At 39.1% G+C, this 11,603-nt stretch overlaps 1 long non-coding RNA gene across 2 annotated transcripts in view; it reads right to left on the bottom strand.

Annotated features, from left to right (window-relative positions):
- Positions 1–1,216: 1,216 nt before the first annotated feature.
- LOC148982010 (uncharacterized) overlaps positions 1,217–11,603 on the bottom strand; it is a 131,613-nt gene continuing 121,226 nt past the window's right edge. Inside the window, exons 2-4 of one of the 2 annotated variants that reach the window (XR_016150670.1) lie at positions 1,986–2,060; positions 1,780–1,855; positions 1,217–1,696 (exon numbers count right to left, since the gene is read on the bottom strand). This is a non-coding gene — a long non-coding RNA (uncharacterized LOC148982010). Of the gene's footprint in view, positions 1,697–1,779; positions 1,856–1,985; positions 2,157–11,603 lie in introns of those variants that run through there. The other variant, XR_016150669.1, reaches the window with a different exon arrangement.

Raw genomic sequence — 11,603 nt, 5'->3', positions numbered from 1 at the left:
TTTTTTGGGTCGAAATTTTGAGTTTCTCCAATCCTCTTGAAACTCTGGATTCTGATAGAGGGCCATGAGACTTAGACCTGAGTGCAAAAAATGTAGGCTCTATACCCTTCCTGAGCTGAGATAGAGGCTGTGTCCGAAACTGCATACTCAATGAGTAGGTACTTGATTTCAATAAGTACTTACTCAACGAGCGCTACAAGAGTAGGTACTTTATAGCCAAATGTCGTTTATTATGAATGAGAACCGGACATCTGCCATGTTGACGTTATCATGTGACGTACTACGACGCGTTATCATCATATCACAAGCGCAACAACTTAAAATAAATGAACAACGACACGTTTAATTCTTCTATCTATAAATATCTTGACATTGATGTTGTGGTATTGTTCAAGAAACAGCTGCCCATTTATTTTGTGTATACATTTAAGGTTGATTTAAGTTGTTATATTTTAAACCCTACTAATGTGACCCACAGTGTTATTCTTATAACGATGTTTTTTTTTTTATTAAGAAACCCCAAAATCGTCACCTCTTGAATATATGTTGTTAATTTCTTTATTTTATACCCAAAAAGTTTCTCCTTTAAGTTTTCCTCCTTTTCTTGATGAATTTACCTCGTTTCGTCCCTCAGACTTATAACAACACAACATTTTGTATGTATTATGAAGAACTATTTAAAGATATTTAGCCTTGTTATTGTTCCTTTTTCCTGTGTATAAATATTATATTATGATGTCATATTATGATGTACACAAACCAATGATCTTTATGTTTTCTGTTTTGTCATTATGACTGTTACGGTATCTTTCCATGATCTTGTATGTAATAAGTTTATAAGTTTAAATTATATGAGCGACAGGTGTACTAACACTTCATAACATCAGTGACTCGACAGCACAACCTAGAACAGTTTTCCTCTGCGTTTGTAATGTCTGCACAAAGCAGACGGGCAGCACAAGATCTCTTTTGGAGAAAACTGTTGATTTTATACTCGAAAAATGTAAGTATCACTCCTTAAAAATAATATTACCTCAGAATGAAATGCATTGTTAGCCCACCCCAAAACTTAAACAAAATAATAATATTAAATGCTGACCAATACTTAATTATATAACTTTTTTATATACTAAAAATATAATTTAATATAACAAGCAATATGTCATTTGTTTTGTTATATGACAGTTATGCATGAATACATTTATATTGATAAATGCAGTGAAACACCTCAATTGTCAGTCAATCGATGAATTAATGCATACATTAATGAAATAATTACATTTTATATACTGACAACAATAAGAAAAATTATTAAATGTGTAAAAGAACAAATAAAAGTAATCATCACAATAAACAAATGCATACACAAGTCAGTCAACAACACATGAAACAAAGCTATATTCAAACTACAAGCATGTATTTACAGCCGCTGAACACCATATCCTACTGCCGACTCAGCGGTTCCCATTCTGCGGCTTTATTCTGATGAATTCACCACAGGGGACTGTGCCTTCATCCCAGAGGTTGTTGCTGCGCTGCGCTTCACAATCTGAGGCAATAAGGGCAGGTGGAGAGATGGAGGGTCTCTTAAAGGCAGGTGGAGAGATGGAGGGTCTCATCCATGGCACCACTTCCAGGATTCAGCTCTGGGCTCCTCATCCTCAGTGCTCACACCAGTCTGCAGACATTTCAGATCCTACAAAAATGCACAAACATTATACAAAAGCAGTCATTTTAACACACAATGTCATTTGATTTATGTATTAAAAATAACCTTACTTTATATTTGAGGAAAATCCCTAAAACAAATGCTGCCATCATCTTTCCTTGCAGGTCCTGCTCCACCACAAAAGCTCTGCAGCAAATGCACAGAAATCCAGAATCAGAAATGTGTTGTAATTTCTTTACTTGAATTTACAATAATTCAAATAAACTACAACTTAAGATTTAATAGATTTTGTTATACATTTCTGTAGTGTACTCACTCAAAGCCTTTCATGACAGCATTCAGCATCATGAGCCTCTCTCCACCGGATAAACACACGCGTGTTCTCCTGTCCCTGTAACATACAGACAAGATTCACATTACGAGCTCAACACTGCATTTACATGCTGAGGTTGATGTGTTAACTCACTTTTAATCCAACTTAAATGTTCCTCAATATATCAAAAATATCGAAACTCAAAATTTCGACCCGACAAAAAAAAAAAAAACGAAAGGGGTGCCACTGTCGTTTTTTTTTTTTTCGGGTCGAAATTTTGAGTTTCTCTGATCTTCTTGAAACTCTGGATTCTGATAGAGGGCCATGAGACTTAGACCTGAGTGCAAAAATAAAGGCTCTAGACTCTTCCACAGCTGAGATATCGAAACTCAAAATTTCGACCCGAAAAAAAAAAAAAAAACGAAAGGGGTACCACTGTCGTTTTTTTTTTTTTTTCGGGTCGAAATTTTGAGTTTCTCCGATCTTCTTGAAACTCTGGATTCTGATAGAGGGCCATGAGACTTACACCTGAGTGCAAAAATAAAGGCTCTAGACCCTTCCAGAGCTGAGATATCGAAACTCAAAATTTCGACCCGAAAAAAAACGAAAGGGGTACCACTGTCGTTTTTTTTTTTCGGGTTGAAATTTTGAGTTTCTCTGATCTTCTCAAAACTCTGGATTCTGATAGAGGGCCATGAGACTTAGACCTGAGTGCAAAAATAAAGGCTCTAGACCCTTCCAGAGCTGAGATATCGAAACTCAAAATTTCGAACCAAAAAAAAAACGAAAGGGGTACCACTGTCGTTTTTTTTTTCGGGTCGAAATTTTTAGTTTTTCTGATCTTCTCAAAACTCTGGATTCTGATAGAGGGCCATGAGACTTAGACCTGAGTGCAAAAATAAAGGCTCTAGACTCTTCCACAGCTGAGATATCGAAACTCAAAATTTCAACCCGAAAAAAAACAAAAACGAAAGGGGTACCACTGTCGTTTTTTTTTTCGGGTTGAAATTTTGAGTTTCTCTGATCTTCTTGAAATTCTGGATTCTGATAGAGGGCCATGAGACTTAGACCTGAGTGCAAAAATGGAGGCTCTAGACCCTTCCAGAGTTGAAATATCGAAACTCAAAATTTCGACCCGAAAAAAAAAACGAAAGGGGTACCACTGTCGTTTTTTTTTTCGGGTTGAAATTTTGAGTTTCTCTGATCTTCTCAAAACTCTGGATTCTGATAGAGGGCCATGAGACTTAGACCTGAGTGCAAAAAAAGGAGCCTCTAGACCCTTCCAGAGCTGAGATATCGAAACTCAAAATTTCGACCCGGAAAAAAAACGAAAGGGGTACCACTGTCGTTTTTTTTTTCGGGTTGAAAATGTGAGTTTCTCTGATCTTCTCAAAACTCTGGATTCTGATAGAGGGCCATGAGACTTAGACATGAGTGCAAAAATGGAGCCTCTAGACCCTTCCAGAGCTGAGATATCGAAACTCAAAATTTGAACCCGGAAAAAAAACGAAAGGGGTACCACTGTCGTTTTTTTTTTCTGGTCGAAATTTTGAGTTTCTCTGATCTTCTCAAAACTCTGGATTCTGATAGAGGGCCATGAGACTTAGACCTGAGTGCAAAAATAAAGGCTCTAGACCCTTCCAGAGCTGAGATATCGAAACTCAAAATTTCGACCCGAAAAAAAAACGAAAGGGGTACCACTGTCGTTTTTTTTTCTCGGGTCGAAATTTTGAGTTTCTCTGATCTTCTCAAAACTCTGGATTCTGATAGAGGGCCATGAGACTTAGACCTGAGTGCAAAATGAAGGCTCTAGACCCTTCCAGAGCTGAGATATCGAAACTCAAAATTTCGACCCGAAAAAAAATGAAAGGGGTACCACTGTCGTTTTTTTTTTCTCGGGTCGAAATTTTGAGTTTCTCTGATCTTCTCAAAACTCTGGATTCTGATAGAGGGCCATGCGACTTAGACCTGAGTGCAAAAATGAAGGCTCTAGACCCTTCCAGAGCTGAGATATCGAAACTCAAAATTTCGAACCAAAAAAAAAATGAAAGGGGTACCACTGTCGTTTTTTTTTTCGGGTCGAAATTTTTAGTTTCTCTGATCTTCTCAAAACTCTGGATTCTGATAGAGGGCCATGAGACTTAGACCTGAGTGCAAAAATTAAGGCTCTTGACCCTTCCAGAGCTGAGATATCGAAATTCAAAATTTCGACCCGAAAAAAAAACGAAAGGGGTACCACTGTCGTTTTTTTTTTTCGGGTTTAAATTTTGAGTTTCTCTGATCTTCTCAAAATTCTGGATTCTGATAGAGGGCCATGAGACTTAGACCTGAGTGCAAAAATAAAGGCTCTAGACCCTTCCAGAGCTGAGATATCGAAACTCAAAATTTCGATCCGAAAAAAAAACGAAAGGGGTACCACTGTCGTTTTTTTTTTCGGGTCGAAATTTTTAGTTTTTCTGATCTTCTCAAAACTCTGGATTCTGATAGAGGGCCATGAGACTTAGACCTGAGTGCAAAAATAAAGGCTCTAGACTCTTCCACAGCTGAGATATCGAAACTCAAAATTTCAACCCGAAAAAAAACAAAAACGAAAGGGGTACCACTGTCGGTTTTTTTTTCGGGTTGAAATTTTGAGTTTCTCTGATCTTCTTGAAATTCTGGATTCTGATAGAGGGCCATGAGACTTAGACCTGAGTGCAAAAATGGAGGCTCTAGACCCTTCCAGAGTTGAAATATCGAAACTCAAAATTTCGACCCGAAAAAAAAAAACGAAAGGGGTACCACTGTCGTTTTTTTTTTTTTCGGGTCGAAATTTTGAGTTTCTCTGATCTTCTCAAAACTCTGGATTCTGATAGAGGGCAATGAGACTTAGACCTGAGTGCAAGAATAAAGGCTCTAGACCCTTCCAGAGCTGAGATATCGAAACTCAAAATTTCGACCCAAAAAAAAAACGAAAGGGGTACCACTGTCGTTTTTTTTTTTCGGGTTGAAATTTTGAGTTTCTCTGATCTTCTCAAAACTCTGGATTCTGATAGAGGGCCATGAGACTTAGACCTGAGTGCAAAAAAAGGAGCCTCTAGACCCTTCCAGAGCTGAGATATCGAAACTCAAAATTTCGACCCGGAAAAAAAACGAAAGGGGTACCACTGTCGTTTTTTTTTCGGGTTGAAAATGTGAGTTTCTCTGATCTTCTCAAAACTCTGGATTCTGATAGAGGGCCATGAGACTTAGACATGAGTGCAAAAATGGAGCCTCTAGACCCTTCCAGAGCTGAGATATCGAAACTCAAAATTTGAACCCGGAAAAAAAACGAAAGGGGTACCACTGTCGTTTTTTTTTTCTGGTCGAAATTTTGAGTTTCTCTGATCTTCTCAAAACTCTGGATTCTGATAGAGGGCCATGAGACTTAGACCTGAGTGCAAAAATAAAGGCTCTAGACCCTTCCAGAGCTGAGATATCGAAACTCAAAATTTCGACCCGAAAAAAAAACGAAAGGGGTACCACTGTCGTTTTTTTTTCTCGGGTCGAAATTTTGAGTTTCTCTGATCTTCTCAAAACTCTGGATTCTGATAGAGGGCCATGAGACTTAGAACTGAGTGCAAAATGAAGGCTCTAGACCCTTCCAGAGCTGAGATATCGAAACTCAAAATTTCGACCCGAAAAAAAAACGAAAGGGGTACCACTGTCGTTTTTTTTTTCTCGGGTCGAAATTTTGAGTTTCTCTGATCTTCTCAAAACTCTGGAATCTGATAGAGGGCCATGCGACTTAGACCTGAGTGCAAAAATGAAGGCTCTAGACCCTTCCAGAGCTGAGATATCGAAACTCAAAATTTCGAACCAAAAAAAAAATGAAAGGGGTACCACTGTCGTTTTTTTTTTCGGGTCGAAATTTTTAGTTTCTCTGATCTTCTCAAAACTCTGGATTCTGATAGAGGGCCATGAGACTTAGACCTGAGTGCAAAAATTAAGGCTCTTGACCCTTCCAGAGCTGAGATATCGAAATTCAAAATTTCGACCCGAAAAAAAAACGAAAGGGGTACCACTGTCGTTTTTTTTTTCGGGTTTAAATTTTGAGTTTCTCTGATCTTCTCAAAATTCTGGATTCTGATAGAGGGCCATGAGACTTAGACCTGAGTGCAAAAATAAAGGCTCTAGACCCTTCCAGAGCTGAGATATCGAAACTCAAAATTTCGATCCGAAAAAAAAACGAAAGGGGTACCACTGTCGTTTTTTTTTTTTCGGGTTGAAATTTTGAGTTTCTCTGATCTTCTTGAAACTCTGGATTCTGATAGAGGGCCATGAGACTTAGACCTGAGTGCAAAAATAAAGGCTCTAGACTTTTCCACAGCTGAGATATCGAAACTCAAAATTTCGACCCGAAAAAAAAACGAAAGGGGTACCACTGTCGTTTTTTTTTTTCGGGTCGAAATTTTGAGTTTCTCTGATCTTCTTGAAATTCTGGATTCTGACAGAGGGCCATGAGACTTAGTCCTGAGTGCAAAAATGGAGGCTCTAGACCCTTCCAGAGTTGAAATATCGAAACTCAAAATTTCGACCCGAAAAAAAACGAAAGGGATACCACTGTCGTTTTTTTTTTTTGGGGTCGAAATTTTGAGTTTCTCTGATCTTCTCAAAACTCTGGATTCTGATAGAGGGCCATGAGACTTAGACCTGAGTGCAAAAATGAAGGCTCTAGACCCTTCCAGAGCTGAGACATTGAATTTAAAAATTTCGAACCAAAAAAAAAAAACGAAAGGGGTACCACTGTCGTATTTTTTTCGGGTTGAAATTTTGAGTTTCTCTGATCTTCTCAAAACTCTGGATTCTGATAGAGGGCCATGAGACTTAGACCTGAGTGCAAAATGGAGGCTCTAGACCCTTCCAGAGCTCAGATATTGAAACTCAAAATTTGAACCCAGAAAAAAAACGAAAGGGGTACCACTGTCGTTTTTTTTTTTCGGGTCGAAATTTTGAGTTTCTCTGATCTTCTCAAAACTCTGGATTCTGATAGAGGGCCATGAGACTTAGACCTGAGTGCAAAAATAAAGGCTCTAGACCCTTCCAGAGCTGAGATATCGAAACTCAAAATTTCGACCCGGAAAAAAAACGAAAGGGGTACCACTGTCGTTTTTTTTTCGGGTTGAAAATGTGAGTTTCTCTGATCTTCTCAAAACTCTGGATTCTGATAGAGGGCCATGAGACTTAGACCTGAGTGCAAAATGAAGGCTCTAGACCCTTCCAGAGCTGAGATATCGAAACTCAAAATTTCGACCCGAAAAAAAAACGAAAGGGGTACCACTGTCGTTTTTTTTTTCTCGGGTCGAAATTTTGAGTTTCTCTGATCTTCTCAAAACTCTGGATTCTGATAGAGGGCCATGCGACTTAGACCTGAGTGCAAAAATGAAGGCTCTAGACCCTTCCAGAGCTGAGATATCGAAACTCAAAATTTCGAACCAAAAAAAAAATGAAAGGGGTACCACTGTCGTTTTTTTTTTCGGGTCGAAATTTTTAGTTTCTCTGATCTTCTCAAAACTCTGGATTCTGATAGAGGGCCATGAGACTTAGACCTGAGTGCAAAAATTAAGGCTCTAGACCCTTCCAGAGCTGAGATATCGAAATTCAAAATTTCGACCCGAAAAAAAAACGAAAGGGGTACCACTGTCGTTTTTTTTTTCGGGTTTAAATTTTGAGTTTCTCTGATCTTCTTGAAATTCTGGATTCTGATAGAGGGCCATGAGACTTAAACCTGAGTGCAAAAATGGAGGCTCTAGACCCTTCCAGAGTTGAAATATCGAAACTCAAAATTTCGACCCGAAAAAAAACCGAAAGGGGTACCACTGTCGTTTTTTTTTTCGGGTTGAAATTTTGAGTCTCTCTGATCTTCTCAAAATTCTGGATTCTGATAGAGGGCCATGAGACTTAGACCTGAGTGCAAAAATAAAGGCTCTAGACCCTTCCAGAGCTGAGATATCGAAACTCAAAATTTCGATCCGAAAAAAAAAACGAAAGGGGTACCACTGTCGTTTTTTTTTTTTCGGGTTGAAATTTTGAGTTTCTCTGATCTTCTTGAAACTCTGGATTCTGATAGAGGGCCATGAGACTTAGACCTGAGTGCAAAAATAAAGGCTCTAGACTTTTCCACAGCTGAGATATCGAAACTCAAAATTTCGACCCGAAAAAAAAACGAAAGGGGTACCACTGTCGTTTTTTTTTTCGGGTCGAAATTTTGAGTTTCTCTGATCTTCTCAAAACTCTGGATTCTGATAGAGGGCCATGAGACTTAGACCTGAGTGCAAAAAAGGAGCCTCTAGACCCTTCCAGAGCTGAGATATCGAAACTCAAAATGTCGACCCGGAAAAAAAACGAAAGGGGTACCACTGTCGTTTTTTTTTTTCGGGTTGAAATTTTGAGTTTCTCTGATCTTCTCAAAACTCTGGATTCTGATAGAGGGCCATGAGACTTAGACCTGAGTGCAAAAAAGGAGCCTCTAGACCCTTCCAGAGCTGAGATATTGAAACTCAAAATTTGAACCCGGAAAAAAAACGAAAGGGGTACCACTGTCGTTTTTTTTTTCTGGTCGAAATTTTGAGTTTCTCTGATCTTCTCAAAACTCTGGATTCTGATAGAGGGCCATGAGACTTAGACCTGAGTGCAAAAATGGAGCTTCTAGACCCTTCAAGAGCTGAGATATCGAAACTCAAAATTTCGACCCGAAAAAAAACCGAAAGGGGTACCACTGTCGTTTTTTTTTTCGGGTTGAAATTTTGAGTCTCTCTGATCTTCTCAAAATTCTGGATTCTGATAGAGGGCCATGAGACTTAGACCTGAGTGCAAAAATAAAGGCTCTAGACCCTTCCAGAGCTGAGATATCGAAACTCAAAATTTCGATCCGAAAAAAAAACGAAAGGGGTACCACTGTCGTTTTTTTTTTTTCGGGTTGAAATTTTGAGTTTCTCTGATCTTCTTGAAACTCTGGATTCTGATAGAGGGCCATGAGACTTAGACCTGAGTGCAAAAATAAAGGCTCTAGACTTTTCCACAGCTGAGATATCGAAACTCAAAATTTCGACCCGAAAAAAAAAACGAAAGGGGTACCACTGTCGTTTTTTTTTTCGGGTCGAAATTTTGAGTTTCTCTGATCTTCTCAAAACTCTGGATTCTGATAGAGGGCCATGAGACTTAGACCTGAGTGCAAAAAAGGAGCCTCTAGACCCTTCCAGAGCTGAGATATCGAAACTCAAAATGTCGACCCGGAAAAAAAACGAAAGGGGTACCACTGTCGTTTTTTTTTTTCGGGTTGAAATTTTGAGTTTCTCTGATCTTCTCAAAACTCTGGATTCTGATAGAGGGCCATGAGACTTAGACCTGAGTGCAAAAAAGGAGCCTCTAGACCCTTCCAGAGCTGAGATATTGAAACTCAAAATTTGAACCCGGAAAAAAAACGAAAGGGGTACCACTGTCGTTTTTTTTTTCTGGTCGAAATTTTGAGTTTCTCTGATCTTCTCAAAACTCTGGATTCTGATAGAGGGCCATGAGACTTAGACCTGAGTGCAAAAATGGAGCTTCTAGACCCTTCAAGAGCTGAGATATCGAAACTCAAAATTTGAACCCAGAAAAAAAACGAAAGGGGTACCACTGTCGTTTTTTTTTCGGGTCAAAATTTTGAGTTTCTCTGATCTTCTCAAAACTCTGGATTCTGATAGAGGGCCATGAGACTTAGACCTGAGTGCAAAAATGGAGCCTCTACACCCTTCAAAAGCTGAGATATCGAAACTCAAAATTTGAACCCGGAAAAAAAACGAAAGGGGTACCACTGTCGTTTTTTTTTCTGGTCGAAATTTTGAGTTTCTCTGATCATCTCAAAACTCTGGATTCTGATAGAGGGCCATGAGACTTAGACCTGAGTGCAAAAATGGAGCTTCTAGACCCTTCCAGAGCTGAGATATCGAAACTCAAAATTTCGACCCGGAAAAAAAACGAAAGGGGTACCACTGTCGTTTTTTTTTTCGGGTTGAAATTTTGAGTTTCTCTGATCTTCTCAAAACTCTGGATTCTGATAGAGGGCCATGAGACTTAGACCTGAGTGCAAAATGGAGGCTCTAGACCCTTCCAGAGCTCAGATATTGAAACTCAAAATTTGAACCCAGAAAAAAAACGAAAGGGGTACCACTGTCGTTTTTTTTTTTTCGGGTCGAAATTTTGAGTTTCTCTGATCTTCTCAAAACTCTGGATTCTGATAGAGGGCCATGAGACTTAGACCTGAGTGCAAAAATAAAGGCTCTAGACCCTTCCAGAGCTGAGATATCGAAACTCAAAATTTCGACCCGAAAAAAAAACGAAAGGGGTACCACTGTCGTTTTTTTTTTCGGGTCAAAATTTTGAGTTTCTCTGATCTTCTCAAAACTCTGGATTCTGATAGAGGGCCATGAGACTTAGACCTGAGTGCAAAAATGAAGGCTCTAGACCCTTCCAGAGCTGAGATATCGAAACTCAAAATTTCGAATCAAAAAAAAATGAAAGGGGTACCACTGTCGTTTTTTTTTTCGGGTCGAAATTTTGAGTTTCTCTGATCTTCTCAAAACTCTGGATTCTGATAGAGGGCCATGAGACTTAGACCTGAGTGCAAAAAAGGAGCCTCTAGACCCTTCCAGAGCAGAGATATCGAAACTCAAAATTTCGACCCGGAAAAAAAACGAAAGGGGTACCACTGTCGTTTTTTTTTTCGGGTTGAAATTTTGACTTTCTCTGATCTTCTCAAAACTCTGGATTCTGATAGAGGGCCATGAGACTTAGACCTGAGTGCAAAAATAAAGGCTGTAGACCATTCCAGAGCTGAGATATCGAAACTCAAAATTTCGACCCGAAAAAAAAAACGAAAGGGGTACCACTGTCGTTTTTTTTTTTTCGGGTCGAAATTTTGAGTTTCTCTGATCTTCTCAAAACTCTGGATTCTGATAGAGGGCCATGAGACTTAGACCTGAGTGCAAAAAAGGAGCCTCTAGACCCTTCCAGAGCTGAGATATCGAAACTCAAAATTTCGACCCGGAAAAAAAACGAAAGGGGTACCACTGTCGTTTTTTTTTTCGGGTTGAAATTTTGAGTTTCTCTGATCTTCTCAAAACTCTGGATTCTGATAGAGGGCCATGAGTCTTAGACCTGAGTGCAAAAATGGAGCCTCTAGACCCTTCCAGAGCTGAGATATCGAAACTCAAAATTTGAACCCGGAAAAAAAACGAAAGGGGTACCACTGTCGTTTTTTTTTTTCTGGTCGAAATTTTGAGTTTCTCTGATCTTCTCAAAACTCTGGATTCTGATAGAGGGCCATGAGACTTAGACCTGAGTGCAAAAATGGAGCTTCTAGACCCTTCAAGAGCTGAGATATCGAAACTCAAAATTTGAACCCAGAAAAAAAACGAAAGGGGTACCACTGTCGTTTTTTTTTTTCGGGTCGAAATTTTGAGTTTCTCTGATCTTCTCAAAACTCTGGATTCTGATAGAGGGCCATGAGACTTAGACCTGAGTGCAAAAATAAAGGCTCTAGACCCTTCCAGAGCTGAGATATCGAAACTCAAAATTTCGACCCGAAAAAAAAAAACGAAAGGGGTACCACTGTCGTTTTTT

The sequence above is a fragment of the Pimephales promelas genome, chromosome 3 (genome assembly GCF_988280905.1).
Source record: "Pimephales promelas chromosome 3, fPimPro1.hap1.1, whole genome shotgun sequence".
Taxonomy (NCBI): domain Eukaryota; kingdom Metazoa; phylum Chordata; class Actinopteri; order Cypriniformes; family Leuciscidae; genus Pimephales; species Pimephales promelas.
This window is presented reverse-complemented; position numbering and strand designations above follow the sequence as displayed.